General features: G+C 42.8%; 1 protein-coding gene across 1 annotated transcript in view; it reads right to left on the reverse strand.

Moving 5' to 3' along the window:
- Positions 1–16,501, reverse strand: part of UBXN1 (UBX domain protein 1) — a 284,132-nt gene that overhangs the window by 31,253 nt on the left and 236,378 nt on the right. The gene's annotated exons all lie outside the window — the stretch shown is intronic.

A 16,501-nucleotide genomic window follows, 5' to 3' on the forward strand; every position in this document is an offset into this window, starting at 1 on the left:
AATTTTTCTGAAATTTTCAAAAACCCACTTTTTAGGGACCAGTTCAGGTCTGAAGTCACTTTGTGAGGCTCACATAATAGAAACCACCCAAAAATGACCCCATTCTAGAAACTACACCCCTCAAGGTATACAAAACAGATTTTACAAACGTCGTTAACCCTTTAGGTGTTCCACAAGAGTTAATGGCAAATGGTGATAAAACTTCAGAATTTAAATTTTTGGGCAAATTTTCCATTTGAATCCATTTTTTCCAGTAACAAAGCAAGGGTTAACAGCCAAACAAAATGCTATATTTATTGCCGCGATTCTGTAGTTTGCAGAAACACCCCATATGTGGCCATAAACTACTGTACGGGCACACAGTAGGAGCGTAGAGGGAAAGGTGCGCCGTATGGTTTTTGGAAGCCAGATTCTGCTGGACTGTTTTTTTGACACCATGTCCCATTTGAAGCCCCCCTGATGCACCCCTAGAGTAGAAACTCCATAAAAGTGACCCCATCTAAGAAACGACACCCCTCAAGGTATTCAAAACTGATTTTACAAACGTCGTTAACCCTTTAGGTGTTCCACAAGAGTTAATGGAAAATAGAGATACAATTTCAAAATTTCACTTTTTTGGCAGATTTTCCATTTTAATATATTTTTTTCCAGTTACAAAGCAAGGGTTAACAGCCAAACAAAACTCATTATTTATGGCCCTGATTCTGTAGTTTACAGAAACACCCCATATGTGGTCGTAAACTGCTGTACGAGCACACGGCAGAGCGCAGAAGGAAAGGAATGCCATACGGTTTTTGGAAGGCAGATTTTGCTGGACTAGTTTTTTTGACACCATGTACCATTTGAAGCCCCCCTGATGCACCCCTAAAGTAGAAACTCCAAAAAAGTGACCCCATTTTAGAAACTACAGGATAGTGTGGCAGTTTTGTTGGTACTAGTTTAGGGTACATATGATTTTTGGTTGCTCTATATTACACATTTTGGTAACAAGAAATAGCTTTTTTGGCACCGTGTTTTTTTTTGTTATTTACAACATTCATCTGACAGGTTAGATCATGTGGTAATTTTATAGAGCAGGTTGTCACGGACGCGGCGATACCTAATATGTATACAATTTTTTTTATTTATGTAAGTTTTACACAATGATTTCATTTTTGAAACTTAAAAAATGTTTTAGTGTCTCCATAGTCTAAGAGCCATAGTTTTTTCAGTTTTTGGGCGATTATCTTAAGTAGGGTCTCATTTTTTGCGGAATGAGATGACGGTTTGATTGGCACTATTTTGGGGTGCATATGACTTTTTGATCGCTTGCTATTACACTTTTTGTGACGTAAGATGACAAAAAATGCTTTTTTTACACCGTTTTTATTTTTATTTTTTTACGGTGGTCATCTGAGGGGTTAGGTCATGTGATATTTTTATAGAGCCGGTCGATACGGACGCGGCGATACCTAATATGTATACTTTTTATTTATTTATGTAAGTTTTACACAATGATTTCATTTTTGAAACAAAAGAAATCATGTTTTAGTGTTTCCATAGTGTAAGAGCCATAGTTTTTTCAGTTTTTGGGCGATTATCTTGGGTAGGGTATGATTTTTGCGGGATGAGATGACGGTTTGATTGTTACAATTTTGGCGTACATGCGACTTTTTTGATCACTTTTATTACCTTTTTTTGGGAAGTAAGTTGGGCAAAATTTCAATTTTATCATAGTTTTTTTTTTATGGCGTTCACCGTTCGGGTAAAGTAACATGACCGGTTTATAGATTAGGTTGTTACGGACGCGGCGATACCAAACATGTGTAGAAAATTTTATTTTTTTCATTTTTAATCAGTGATGTGTTTTTTGATTTTTACTTTTTTTTCACTTTTTTTTTTACCCAGACCCACTTGGTTCTTGAAGATCCAGTGGGTCTGATGTCTGTATAATACAGTACAGTACACTATATAGGGTACTGCACTGTATTTTACTTACACTTTGTCTGAACAGATCTCTGCCTTTAGCACAGATCTGTTCAGCACCATGGACAGCAGGATGCCTGAGAGAGCATCCTGTTGCCATGGGAACCTTCCCCGTCTGCCACAACTTCGCAGACGGGGAAGGGTAAGGACGGGTCTGTCGGGGGGCTGTCTGGCGGCTCTCTCCCTCTCCATCGGGGGGCTGCAAAGGCACAGCAGCCCCCCGATGGGAGAGGGAGGGAGCTCCCTGCGCTGTTAACCTTTTCCATACAGCGGTATGGAAAGGGTTAAACGGCTGACATTGCAGCACAGATGTCAGCCGTTTATACCAGGGTGCCAGCAATGTGCTGGCACCCTGGTATACCCACTAGCCACCAACGATTATTCAAGGGGAGGCGGGCGGGGGATCGTGATCCCGCCTGCCGCACCGCCCGCCTCCCGCACCGCCCGCAACCCTCCCCCTGCACCTCCCACCGGGCTAAAATCATTCAGGGGTGCAGGGGGAGGTGAAATATATATATTTTGGGCATTATAAAGTTTCTGATCCACGGGGATCAGAAACTGCAAAAAGCGCATCAAACCGCAGGTCTGAATTGACCTGCGGTTTGTTGCGATCGCCGACATGGGGGGGTCACGGGACCCCCCCGTGCATTTAGCCTAGGTGCCTGCTCAATGATTTGAGCAGGCACCTTGTTCCGATCACCGCCGGCCGGGCGGCAGTGATTGGAACAACACATGACGTACCGGTACGTCATGTGTCCTTAAGGACTCGGGAAACATGCCGTACTGATACGTCATGTGTCCTTAAGGGGTTAAGGGGTTAAAGGGGTTGTCCCACAATTTTTTTTTTACGGTTTTCAAACCAGCACCTGGATCTGAATACTTTTGTAATTGCATGTAATTCAAAATTATCACTATTGAACTGAGTGTACCTTGATGTAGTTATTTAAAACATAACTTTTATTTCATATGATTTTTAGAATATTGTGACACTAGATTAAAACAATGCTGTTGATGCACTGCTTTATTGGAAGGATGTCAAGTGTAGCTGGAAGCTCTAGTCCCATATTAGTCAAGTGGCAGTTTGTCAGAGGGGTCACTTAGACAACGTATTGCTGCGGGTTGCTCGGCCTAGGTTCTTTCCCTATATAAGCTAGTCCAGGAGAGCTGGGAGAACCCTAACAGGCTGTATTCCGGGCACCCGCCCTTAAAAGGGCGACCCACAGCCGCTGGAACCTTGGGTCTATTGCTGTTAAGCCCTGACAAATAATCCTTCCTAAAGTTTGTCCGACGCATTTCACCACAAAGAGTTATGGTTCTTCAGGGACACAAAATGTATCGCTGGGGCGTCTGGTGCAGTGGCAGCGCTCCCGCACGTATATAAAGGCAGTGGCAACTAACTGTGTCTAAATGTCCATTTTTTATAGCGCTTCAACCCTGCCCACCTGGTTAATTAACCTATGGTTGCAGAGAGAGCGCTCTTTGAACCCCTCCCACTCACTTGTCATACCGTCCAGAACAAAGACGCGCGATCATTGGGCCACTATCTTCAGTCCTGCCCAGTCAGCAGCGCCTCGCTCGCAACCGGAAGTGACGTCAGTGGAAGGCATCTTGGTTGTTATGGGGATCTAGTACCGCGTCCCCGGCAGGTCCTTGCAGGGTAAACAAATTGAATACATATGTCCACGGAAGCAAATATAAAAGATCTGCGATCATATGTTTAAATATTTAGAGTCTGCTAGGTGGGCGCATGCAATTTATAGCAGACTTATATGCGATCTATTCTATAAAGAGTACTTTAGATTAGGGATGTTTATCCATAGATAGTTACAGGTCCTTGCAGGTCACAAGTTCCTTTTATATTTATATTCCCCAACAAATATATAATGATCGGTGGTACTTAAAGGATAAAAATAAACTGCCAGGTGGACGCTGATGTGTTGCAGCCTCCCTGGCAGGCATAGAGTTCGGTCCCTAAGGGGCAGTCTCTATTCAAAGACTTTGTACATGCATCTATACTTCATTCCTCTCATGTCTGTCAGGATGGGGTATTGAGGAGATCCAGGCAGGTCACTTAACAAAATGCCAACGCTTGGTCAGAGATTTGATTGAAATATTACAAAAATGGCTTATACTGTATGAAATATATTCATCTAGGCCCTTCGGTGTTACGGAGTTTAATCTATATGTCCATTTTGTTTCGGCTCGCAGGATCATCTTGTCCCAATCACCACCTCTCTTTGGTTTGGGGACATGTTGTATTCCTATAAATCTGAGACAGTTGGTATTGCCTCCATGGTATTGTACAATATGGCGTGCCACTGGTGTGTCTTTTTCATTTAAAACATCATTTACGTGGTCCCTTATCCGTCTCCTGAATTCCCATTTTGTCTTGCCCACATAATCCAGTGGGCAAGTACATTGGGCCAGGTATAACACACCAGTAGTGAGACAGTTTATAAAGTCTCTAACGGTGTACTCCTTGTTATTTTAGGAGCAGACGAATGTTTTTGTTTTTATGATCCGACCACACGCTGTGCAACTGCCACATATGAAGGTTCCCATGGGTTTTCTAGAGAGCCAGTTTCCAGGTCTCTCAGGTGGTTGAAAATGGCTGTTAACCAATCTGTCCCTCAAACTACGCCCCTTTCTGAATGTAATCTGTGGGTATGAACCTAGAACCTTGTCTAAATCTGGGTCCGCTTTTAGGATATCCCAGTGTCTGGATAGGACTTGTTTTATTGCTTGGATGTCCGCTATCGAAGGTACCAATAATTCGAATATTATTCTGGCCTATGGCATTTGTTGATCTCTGTTTTTTAGGGATGAGAAGTTGGTCCCGTTTTTCATTGCACGCGATTTCATAAGCCGTGCGTAAAATTCCATCGGGATATCCTCTCTCTCCCTAAACCTCACTCTCAGATCTGATGCCTGTTTTTTAAACATTTTCATTGTGGAGCAATTCCTCCGAAGTCTAAAGTATTGTCTACAATGTACAGTATTTATTCACAAGCACATAATATGATTATACAGACACCAGTAATATGTGCTTATAAGTATAGAAAAAAACATTATTCTCAATATGATAAGGACATATACTTATTTTTTTATCATCAAATATGTTTTTATTGTTTTCAAACAATCCAATTGATATATATGCTTTATCTGTACATCAATAAGTTGTTATTTATGCCATACAGTGTATCACATGACTTGACATACAATGATGTATTACAATATGTTGGATAATAAACAATTTAACAATTTAAACAATTGCCTTGTCTGTGCATGCAAAATGTTATGCTCATTATCTATTTTGTACTGATATCTTCACTTGGTGTATGTGTGAGCAATCCAATTCCCAGCCTGACTGGACCATTCTGATAAAGTAATAATCAATCCCACACGAAGGCTACTATCAGGCACTTATGTCTGTAACATCTTTGTGTATTACAGCCATGGATGCCATGTTTTTTTTATAAGACTTGTGACTATATAATGGCCAGCTAGTCAGCTCCTCCATCCGACAGATTTGGTGCGCTTTTTGTATCCATTGTTATATTGAAGGTGGTTGAGGTTGTAGCCATAGCAGCGGGATGAGACATTTAGCTGCTGCCAATAAGTGTGTTAATAGAGAATTTTTTGATGGTCTATATTGTTGTGTGTGCAAAGCTAGCAATACCAGCTCCGCCGTTAAATTGATGATTGATGGATTAAGTGCATGTAGGTGTTTTTGTACCTCCGTCCAGAAGTAGCTGACCACCAAATATGGCTTAGGGTTCCCACTTGCGCTTGGCACCGCCAACACCTATCCGAGGGTGATAAACCTATTATAAAGCAGTTCAGGCGTTTTATACCATCTGGAAAGAAGTTTATAGTGGTTTTCTTGAATCTTTACACATGTGAGTGCTTTAATATAAACTTAATATCATCTTCAGATAGTTTTATGTCTAATTCTTTTTCCCATGCTTTCAGAAACTGAGGGGGGTCTACTGACTTAGTAATTGATAAGTGTGAGTATAAAGTAGATAGCTTTTGTTTTTTACTTTTATGGAGGAGAATTAGTTGCTCGAACCATGTCAAAGGTCTAGTGGCTTATGGGACAAAAATAATGTGCATACAGTCTTGAAGTGATCCATGTGTAGGAAGTTAATTTCTGGCAAGTTAATTAATGTCTGGTCTGGTATCCTATTGTCAGCAAGACATGTAGCTACTGTCACATTTTTTAATTGAGACCAGAATGATCTCATGATCGTTTCATCTTTTTTAACCGCATATGGAACCAGACATGCCGGCATAAGTGGCGATGTACCCTCCAAGACTGTTCGTTTGTTGGAGGGATTTCCATACATGGATTGTGCCTTGCACCAGTGATTAGGAAAGTGCCTGAATATCTTTATGTTCCGGCAACCATAGTATTTTTAAGTATGCTGGGCCCAAAACTGCCAAGTCTGACTTGTGGCTGTGGTCTTTATCTGCGAGAGTACTACTTGTAATTTCGAGCCATCTTTGCAGGTGGAGTGCTATGTAGTATTGCTTAACATCAGGAAGACCCAGCCCACCTCTTGATTTTTTGCGGGTGAGCATCTTATATGATAACCTAGGTTTTCTTCCCTTCCACAAAAAAGAGAAGTGTTTTCTTATGACAGTGAAGAAAGTCCCAGGCAAGTACATGGGCAACATCAGTAAGTAGTAGAGTATTTGAGGAAGTACATATGTTTGCAATAAGTTTTTCCATCCCATCCAGGACAAGAATGGAAAGTCGTACTCTTTAAGTTGTTTGGAGATCTTAAGTATTAGAGGGTGAAAGTTCACTGAATATAAATCTTCCAATTTACTTGGGATTTGCACTCCTAGATATTTTATGGAGCTTTCTGCCCAATGAAACAGGAAGATTTTGTTCAGCAGGGCCGCCTGGGACTGAGTAAGTGAGATATTTAATAAATCTGATTTAGAGTAGTTTATTTTAAAGTTTGATATATTACCATATTGTTGAAAAAGGTCTAATAATCTGGGTAGTGCAGTGTTTGGATTGGTGATTAATTTTAACGGGGCGCCGAAGGCGCACTCGGTCTCCCATCAGCCACAGACCTGCTGCTTAGCTTCGGGAGCGAGGATCTGTGTTCGGCCTCGTTCCCTTTTGCTAGCTGGGAGGCTCCCTGCTCCTAGGTCTGCCTTGAGCGCCGTCGGTGCTCGACTTGTCTGTTTGTCATGTGACGCTGGCCACGTCACATGACCCTCACTCCCCACTATAAATACAGGCAACCTGCTGGCTACAGGTTGCCTGTGATTTTGGTCCCTTAGGCTGTGTATTATTATTGCTATTAAGCTTGCCTTTGGATTTTACCCTTGATCTGCTTCCTCTTCTGCCTGCTCCCTGAACCTTGACGCTACCTCTCGGATTTTGACCTCGGCTTGGTTTTGGATTTTGTCTTTGCCTCTTCTCTTGTACTGACGTGACCTCCCGGATTTTGACCTTGGCCCAATCTCGGATCTGTCTCTATCTCCTCCCTCGTACTGATGTGACCTCCTGGACTGACCCCGGCTAGTTGACCCGCCTCGCCCTTCCGTTTTTGGTGGTACCTTGCTTGTTCCACCTCTCTGTCCACTCGAATGCTACCTCTTATTGGCTGTCCGCTTCCCTGCTGTCTCTATCTCTCTGCTTGCACTTACTCAGGTCAGGGACTGTCGCCCAGTTGCACCCCGTCACCTAGGGCGGGTGGTGCAAGTAGGCAGGGACAGGGGACCGGGTTGCAGCTCAGGGGGTGCACTTCTGCTCTATCTTTATACCTGTGACATTAATATTAAGAGATCATCTGCGAAGGCCGATATGAGGTGTGTGACTGAGTTTTGGGTGAAGCTCTTTATAACATCATCCTGCCTGAGCTTTTGGAGTAGTATGGAATTGTCATTATAAACAAGGAGGGGGAAAGAGGACATCCCTGCCTCGTGCCATTTGTTATGCTGAAGGATTGAGACAGAGTTCCATTTACTTTGATTCGTGCAGTTGGTGTGGAGTACAGCATTAAAATTGCTTCTATAAATTGGGGTGGTAGATTTAATTTTATCAACGTATAGTGCATAAAATCCCAGGCGACCCTGTCAAATGCCTACAAGCACAAGGGGGTGTTTTTTTGCTTTTGCCAGATATATTGAGTTTAGCAGACGTATAACATTATATCTCCCCTCTCTACCTTTGACGAAACCCATTTGATCAGGTTTAATTATATTATACAAAATACTGGTCAGGCGTCTAGCTAGTAGTTTGGCCCAGATTTTAATGTCAATGTTTAACAATGATATGGGCCTGTAGCTGGAACATAGGTTAGGATCCTTCCCTTCCTTAGGCAAAATTGTTATGTGTGCTTCCAGTGCTTGTTGTGGAAGATGACCCACATTGAGTAAATTGTTGCATAATAATGTGAGACATGGCAGAAGAACGTCTTGAAACTTTTTATAATATCTTAGCGTGAGCCCATCTGGGCCTGGGCTTTTTCCCATTGGGAAAGAGAGCATTGTGTCTTTTACTTCCTGTATTGTAATTGGTTGGGTGTTAACCTGTCAGTTTCTGAGACTGTGGAGAGGTCCAAACCTTCAAAGAAAGCTGATATATTTGCTTGTTTGTTGAGGGTAATTGATGGGGATTCTTGGTTCGCTAAGTTGTATAGAGAAGAGTAATATTCTTTAAACGCTGTTGCTATATCAAAGGTGCGAGTTACTACACTACCTGACTGGGTGTTGATTGATGTTATAAAAGTTTTTTTATAACGTTTCTTGATTGAGGCTGACATCAATTTGCCTCCTTTGTCTCCATGGGCATAAATTTTTTGTTGATAGTATAACATATTTTTTGCCATTTTTGTGTTCAATAGTAATTTTAGTTGTTCTTGCTTTTTAGTCATTTCCTCAAATAGGCTAGTTGTAGGTGTTTTTTTTTTGTCTTTTATCTATGTCTCTGATTTGTAGCAAAAGGGTTGTTATTAATTTATCCTGTTTCTTTTTTACTCGTGTACCAAGTGCTATTAATAACCCACTTATATATGTTTTATGCGTTTCCCAGATTATAGGTTCTGGCATGCCCGGTGTCGTGTTTGTGTTAAAAAAGAACTGAAGTTGCTTCATCAAGAGTTCTAACTCTTCTTTGTCCTCTAGCAATGTTTCATTGAGACGCCATGACAATTCCCTTTTAGGTAAGTCTTTGATGGTTAGTTGTAATAATACAGGTGCATGGTCTGAAATAGTAGTTGGGCCTATTACAGCTTTTCTCAGAGCTGGTAAAATACGATCATGTATAAAGAGGTAGTCAATTCGTTGATATGTTTTGTGTGTTTTGGAGAAAAACGTGTAATCTAGATCTGTTGTGTGTGGTGCTCTCCAAGCATCCGAGAGACCCATCATTCGCATGCGGTTGTTCAGTTTATTGAGGGTGTTTTTAGATTGTGCTGTGTATTTTGAGGAGAAGTCTAAACTGGGGTTCAGGGCTAGGTTAAAATCTCCCCCTATTATAATAGGACCTTCTGCAAATGCTTGTAGTTTTTCTAGTCTTCCCATTATCCACTGAGTTTGCCTGGGGCATACAGATTAGAGAAAGTATATGTGGAAGTACCAATTCTGCCTTACAAGAAAAGTGCTCTTCCATCTGGGTCTTGAAATTGTGATGTGAGTACAAATGGTATGTCCTTGTGAAAAGCTATGGAAACCCCTTTAGATGTAGATATGTCATTTGAGTGGTGAAACCAGGATTTGAAGATTGTAGTAGGTAATTTAGGGATTTTGTGAGTTTTGAAATATGTCTCTTGTAACATCAATACCGTCACTTTGTACTTTTTTAATAGGGATAAAAGGTGGCTGCGTTTTGTGGGGGCGTTCAAACCCCTAACATTATATGTGCAAATTATGAGGTCCGCCATGTAATAGGATGGTGAGTTGGAGCAAAATCTCTGTTTGTGAAAGTCACCGACAAGACAAAAAACAAATGAACATATAAAGAAATGCAAGAACAGTAACTAATGAACATAAAGGTCCAACATCCCCTAGTTGCCCAGGTGGGCAAGGGCACACAGTCTAGTGCTATGTGTGTCCCCGGCCCCACCGGAAGATGCAGGGGTTTCGGGGTAGATGTTCCTCCTGAGCCGAGACACAGGTGCCCACCCTACTGATTATATTAGTTCCTAACCCTATTGGTGTTATTATGCGTCAGAGGTATTCAACTTAGCTTTGCTAACCTACTATACAGGTTTTGTCATCTTGTCTCATCTCTACACTTCAAGTGAGGTAATCATTCCTCCCCTCCTCCACACCCCATATAAGACAGCAAATAGGGTAAGATAATGATCCAAAAAAATTCTCATTCAAAATACTGTCACCGCCACGTCTGTGAGAAGGTCTGACTGACATCCTTTTCTACCTCTTGCATGATGTTCTTTGTTTTGGTTTCACTTTGTCATCTCATTTCCTTCTCCCAGGTGTCACCTATTTAGAGGATTACTCTTCCCTTCATATTCCCTCCCATACTGCCGCACTTTGCGGTTTATACTACTTCCTGGATTGAAGTGTTCACTGCTGGAGGCTTCTGTTCCTGCTTGTTCAGATAAGTCCTTTCATGTATTGTGTTTCCTTGCTGGCTTGATTCTAGGTGACCCTGACTACCTCCGTATTAAGTGCAGGGAGCCGGTGGTCGTGTCCCCTCACTATTATAGGGTTTTCAGGTGTCACACAGTCTAGGTACGAGGGCATGCAATCGTCTACCTCTGAGACCCTTGTATGTGCTTAGCAGTCAGGGTGAGCTCTTAGAGTTTTATAGGGGTCACCTTTATGCTCCTTAGTTTGGGATCAAGCCAGTCGGATGTTTATCCATAACTTCCAGCTATCTGCAACATCATCCGTGACATTATAAACCGCCATTACCGTCTTAAGCATGGATCCGGTTTCAGCCTTGATTGACCGCATGCAAGGTCTTTCACTGGAGGTAGCAGATCTCCGTAAAAGTGTGTCTCAGTTTCAGGTGACCGGTTCTGCTTGCGTTCAGGGAGCCGGTGGTCGTATCCCCTCACTAATGTAGGGTCTTCAGGTGTAAGATAGTCGAGGTACGTGGATATGCGCCCATCCACCTTTGGGGTGGTTGCATAGGCTGAGCAATAAGGGAGAGCGGCAGGTCTCATGCAGGGGTCTCCCTTTTGTTCCTTAGTTGTGGATCCAGTGAGTCATTGTTTATATTGTATTGTCTTGTTTCCTGTACACCATCCGTGACATTATAAGCCGCCAAAACCGTCTCAAGCATGGATCCGGTTTCACTTTTGGCTGAACGCCTCCAGGGTCTTTCATTGGAGGTAGCTGATCTCCGTAGGATTTTTTCTCAGTTTCAAGTGACCGGTTCAGCTTGCGTTCATGGAGTTTGTGCTGAGCCTAAGATCTCGCTTCCGGATACGTTCTCCGGGGGTAGTGAGAATTTTGTTCGCTTTAGAGAGGCTTGCAAACTCCATTTTCGCCTACTTCCCCATTCCTCTGGTGATGAGGAGCAGAGGGTGGGGATCATCATCTCGCTGCTCAGGGATAACGCTCAGTCTTGGGCCTTTTTGCTGCCGGTGGGGGCACGGCCCCTCTGATCGGTGGATGAATTTTTTGTAGCCCTGGGGCAGATATATGATGACCTGGATCGTATTGCTCTGGCTGAATCTAAACTGCGTCTTTTATGCCAGGGTAAACAGTCCGCAGAGATATATTGTTCTGAATTTCGGAGATGGGCAGCTGATACTGGTTGGAACGATGCTGCACTCCGAAGTCAATTTTGCCATGGTCTTTCGGAGGGATTGAAAGATGCATTTGCTTTTCATGAGAGACCTGCCTCGGAGTCTGCCATGTCTCTAGCTGTTCGTATTGACAGGCATATTAGAGAGAGAGAGGAGAGACCACTCCTTCCTGTCATATTCAGTCCAAGGACAGTGGGGCGGTCTCATTCAGTGCGCAGGAGCCTCAGTCTCTCTCAATCCCCTCTGAGCAGGAAGCCATGCAGCTGGGTTTGCTTGCCTCTGATAGTAGAGGATTCAGCTTTCAGAGGGGGGTTTGTTTCTGTTGTGGGGGGTATAAATCATGTGGCTAATGTTTGCCCCTCTAGGAGATTCAGGGAGTTTTCTGAGGGTAATAAAGAAACAAAAAGAAAAAAAACCCTCTAAAAACTTTCCATTTGCTACTATTGGCATGGTTGATGCGGAAATTCAAGGTTTGCCGTTTGCTTGTAGTTCCTGTTTTCTCCTACCTGCCAGGGTGGCTCTAGATAGCAAGAACATTGTTTGTGAGATTTTGTAGATAGTGGAGCAGCTGTCAATCTCATTGATAATCAATTTGCTATAACACATGGTTTCCAGGTATGCACTTTGGAAAAGGATATACCTGTTTCTGCTATCGATTCCGCTCCACTTTCTCAAAAATCGTTAAAGGGCATTGTTCACAATATCCGTTTGACTGTGGGTGATGCTCATGTTGAGGATATGTCATGTTTCGTCCTAAGCGGATTACCTACTCCTCTAGTGTTGGGGCTACCCTGGCTCACTAAACATAACCCCACCATTGATTGGCAAGCAAGGAAAATAAATGGTTGGAGTGACTTTTGCAGAGAGAATTTCCTCACGGCGTCTCTTTCAGAGGTTTCTACCAAGACTGTACCATCTTTTCTCTCTGAATTTTCGGATGTGTTTTCCGAGAGTGGTGTCCAGGAGCTGCCCCCTCACCGGAAGTAAGATTGCCCTATTAATCTCATCCCAGGCGCCAAGCTGCCAAAATCACGTTTATACAATCTCTCCAAACCTTAGAGAGTCGCTATGCGTACTTCTCTGAGAGCCTGAGAAAGGGACACATCCGACCCTCGAAGTCACCTGTTGCCGCTGTTTTTTTTTTTTGTTAAGAAAAAAGATGGTTCTTTAAGACCATGTCTGTATTTCAGGGAGCTGAACTGTATCACAATTTGTGACCCATATCCGCTTCCTCTGATCTCGGACCTGTTTAACCACCTCAGCCCCCAGTGCTTAAACACCCTGAAAGACCAGGCCACTTTTTACACTTCTGACCTACACTACTTTTACCGTTTATTGCTCGGTCATGCAACTTACCACCCAAATGAATTTTACCTCCTTTTCTTCTCACTAATAGAGCTTTCATTTGGTGGTATTTCATTGCTGCTGACATTTTTACTTTTTTTGTTATTAATCGAAATTTAACGATTTTTTTGCAAAAAAATGACATTTTTCACTTTCAGTTGTAAAATTTTGCAAAAAAAACGAGATCCATATATAAATTTTGCTCTAAATTTATTGTTCTACATGTCTTTGATAAAAAAAAAATGTTTGGGTAAAAAAACAATAGTTAGGGTAAAAGTTATAGCGTTTACAAACTATGGTACAAAAATGTGAATTTCCGCTTTTTGAAGCAGCTCTGACTTTCTGAGCACCTGTCATGTTTCCTGAGGTTCTACAATGGCCAGACAGTACAAACACCCCACAAATGACCCCATTTCGGAAAGTAGACACCCTAAGGTATTCACTGATGGGCATAGTGAGAAGTTGGGGAATGTGTTTTGGGGTGTCATTTTACATATACCCATGCTGGGTGAGATAAATATCTTGGTCAAATGCCAACTTTGTATAAAAAAATGGGAAAAGTTGTCTTTTGCCAAGATATTTCTCTCACCCAGCATGGGTATATGTAAAATGACACCCCAAAACACATTCCCCAACTTCTCCTGAATACGGAGATACCAGATGTGTGACACTTTTTTGCAGCCTAGGTGGGCAAAGGGGCCCATATTCCAAAGAGCACCTTTCCCATTTCACTGTTCATTTTTTACAGAATTTGATTTCAAACTCCTTACCACACATTTGGGCCCCTAGAATGCCAGGGCAGTATAACTACCCCACAAGTGACCCCATTTTGGAAAGAAGACACGCCAAGGTATTCGCTGATGGGCACAGTGAGTTCATGGAAGTTTTTATTTTTTGTCACAAGTTAGTGGAATATGAGACTTTGTAAGAAAAAAAAAAAAATCATCATTTTCCACTAACTTGTGACAAAAAATAAAAAATTCTAGGAACTCGCCATGCCCCTCATGGAATACCTTGGGGTGTCTTCTTTCCAAAATGGGGTCACTTGTGGGGTAGTTATACTGCCCTGGCATTCCACGGGCTCAAATGTGTGGTAAGGAGTTTGAAATCAAATTCTGTAAAACATGACCAGTGAAATCCGAAAGGTGCTCTTTGGAATGTGGGCCCCTTTGCCCACCTAGGTTGCAAAAAAGTGTCACACATCTGGTATCTCCGTGCTCAGGAGAAGTTGGGGAATGTGTTTTGAGGTGTCATTTTACATATACCCATGCTGGGTGAGAGAAATATCTTGGCAAAAGACAACTTTTCCCATTTTTTTATACAAAGTTGGCATTTGACCAAGATATTTATCTCACCCAGCATGGGTATATGTAAAATGACACCCCAAAACACATTCCCCAACTTCTCCTGAATACGGAGATACCACATGTGTGACACTTTTTTGCAGCCTAGGTGGGCAAAGGGGCCCATATTCCAAAGAGCACCTTTCGGATTTCACTGGTCATTTTTTACAGAATTTGATTTCAAACTCCTTACCACACATTTGGGACCCTAGAATGCCAGGGCAGTATAACTACCCCACAAGTGACCCCATTTTGGAAAGAAGACACCCCAAGGTATTCGCTGATGGGCATAGTGAAATCCGAAAGGTGCTCTTTGGAATGTGGGCCCCTTTGCCCACCTAGGCTGCAAAAAAGTGCCACACATGTGGTATCGCTGTATTCAGGAGAAGTTGGAGAATGTGTTTTGGGGTGTCATTTTACATATACCCATGCTGGGTGAGATAAATATCTTGGTCAAATGCCAACTTTGTATAAAAAAATGGGAAAAGTTGTCTTTTGCCAAGATATTTCTCTCACCCAGCATGGGTATATGTAAAATGACACCCCAAAACACATTCCCCAACTTCTCAAGAGCACGGAGATACCAGATGTGTGACACTTTTTTGCAGCCTAGATGCGCAAAGGGCCCCTAGAATGCCAGGGCAGTATAAATACCCCACATGTGACCCCATTTTGGAAAGAAGACACCCCAAGGTATTCAATGAGGGGCATGGCGAGTTCATAGAAATTTTTTTTTTTGGCACAAGTTAGCGGAAATTGATTTTATTAATTTTTTTCTCACAAAGTCTCCCTTTCCGCTAACTTGGGAAAAAAATTTCAATCTTTCATGGACTCAATATGCCCCTCACGGAATACCTGGGGGTGTCTTCTTTCCGAAATGGGGTCACATGTGGGGTATTTATACTGCCCTGGCATTCTAGGGGCCCTAAAGCGCGAGAAGAAGTCTGGAATATAAATGTCTAAAAATTTTTACGCATTTGGATTCCGTGAGGGGTATGGTGAGTTCATGTGAGATTTTATTTTTTGACACAAGTTAGTGGAATATGAGACTTTGTAAGAAAAAAAAAATAATTTCCGCTAACTTGGGCCAAAAAAATGTCTGAATGGAGCCTTACAGGGGTGTGATCAATGACAGGGGGGTGATCAATGACAGGGGGGTGATCAATGACAGGGGGGTGATCAGGGAGTCTATATGGGGTGATCACCCCCCTGTCATTGATCACCCCCCTGTAAAAATCATACGGACATCTGAATGCAGCCTGACAGGGGGGGTGATCAATGACAGGGGGGGTAATCAATGACAGGGGGGTGATCAGGGAGTCTATATGGGGTGATCACCACAGTCATTGATCACGCCCCTGTAAGGCTTTATTCAGACGTCCGTATGCGTTTTGCGGATCCGATCCATCTATCAGTGGATCCGTAAAAATCATCCGGACATCTGAATGGAGCTTTACAGGGGTGTGATCAATGACAGGGGGGTAATCAATGACAGGGGGGTGATCAGGGAGTCTATATGGGGTGATCACCACAGTCATTGATCACGCCCCTGTAAGGCTCCATTCAGATGTCCGTATGCGTTTTGCGGATCCGATCCATCTATCAGTGGATCCGTAAAAATCATGCGGACATCTGAATGGAGCTTTACAGGGGTGTGATCAATGACAGGGGGGTAATCAATGACAGGGGGGTGATCAGGGAGTCTATATGGGGTGATCACCACAGTCATTGATCACGCCCCTGTAAGGCTTTATTCAGACGTCCGTATGCGTTTTGCGGATCCGATCCATCTATCAGTAGATCCGTAAAAATCATGCGGACATCTGAATGGATCTTACAGGGGGGTAATCAATGACAGGGGGGTGATCAGGGAGTCTATATGGGGTGATCACCACAGTCATTGATCACGCCCCTGTAAGGCTTTATTCAGACGTCCGTATGCGTTTTGCGGATCCGATCCATCTATCAGTGGATCCGTAAAAATCATGCGGACATCTGAATGGATCTTACAGGGGGGTAATCAATGACAGGGGGGTGATCAGGGAGTCTATATGGGGTGATCACCACAGTCATTGATCACGCCCCTGTAAGGCTCCATTCAGA

Source organism: Bufo bufo, chromosome 10 (genome assembly GCF_905171765.1).
Source record: "Bufo bufo chromosome 10, aBufBuf1.1, whole genome shotgun sequence".
Taxonomy (NCBI): Eukaryota; Metazoa; Chordata; class Amphibia; order Anura; family Bufonidae; genus Bufo; species Bufo bufo.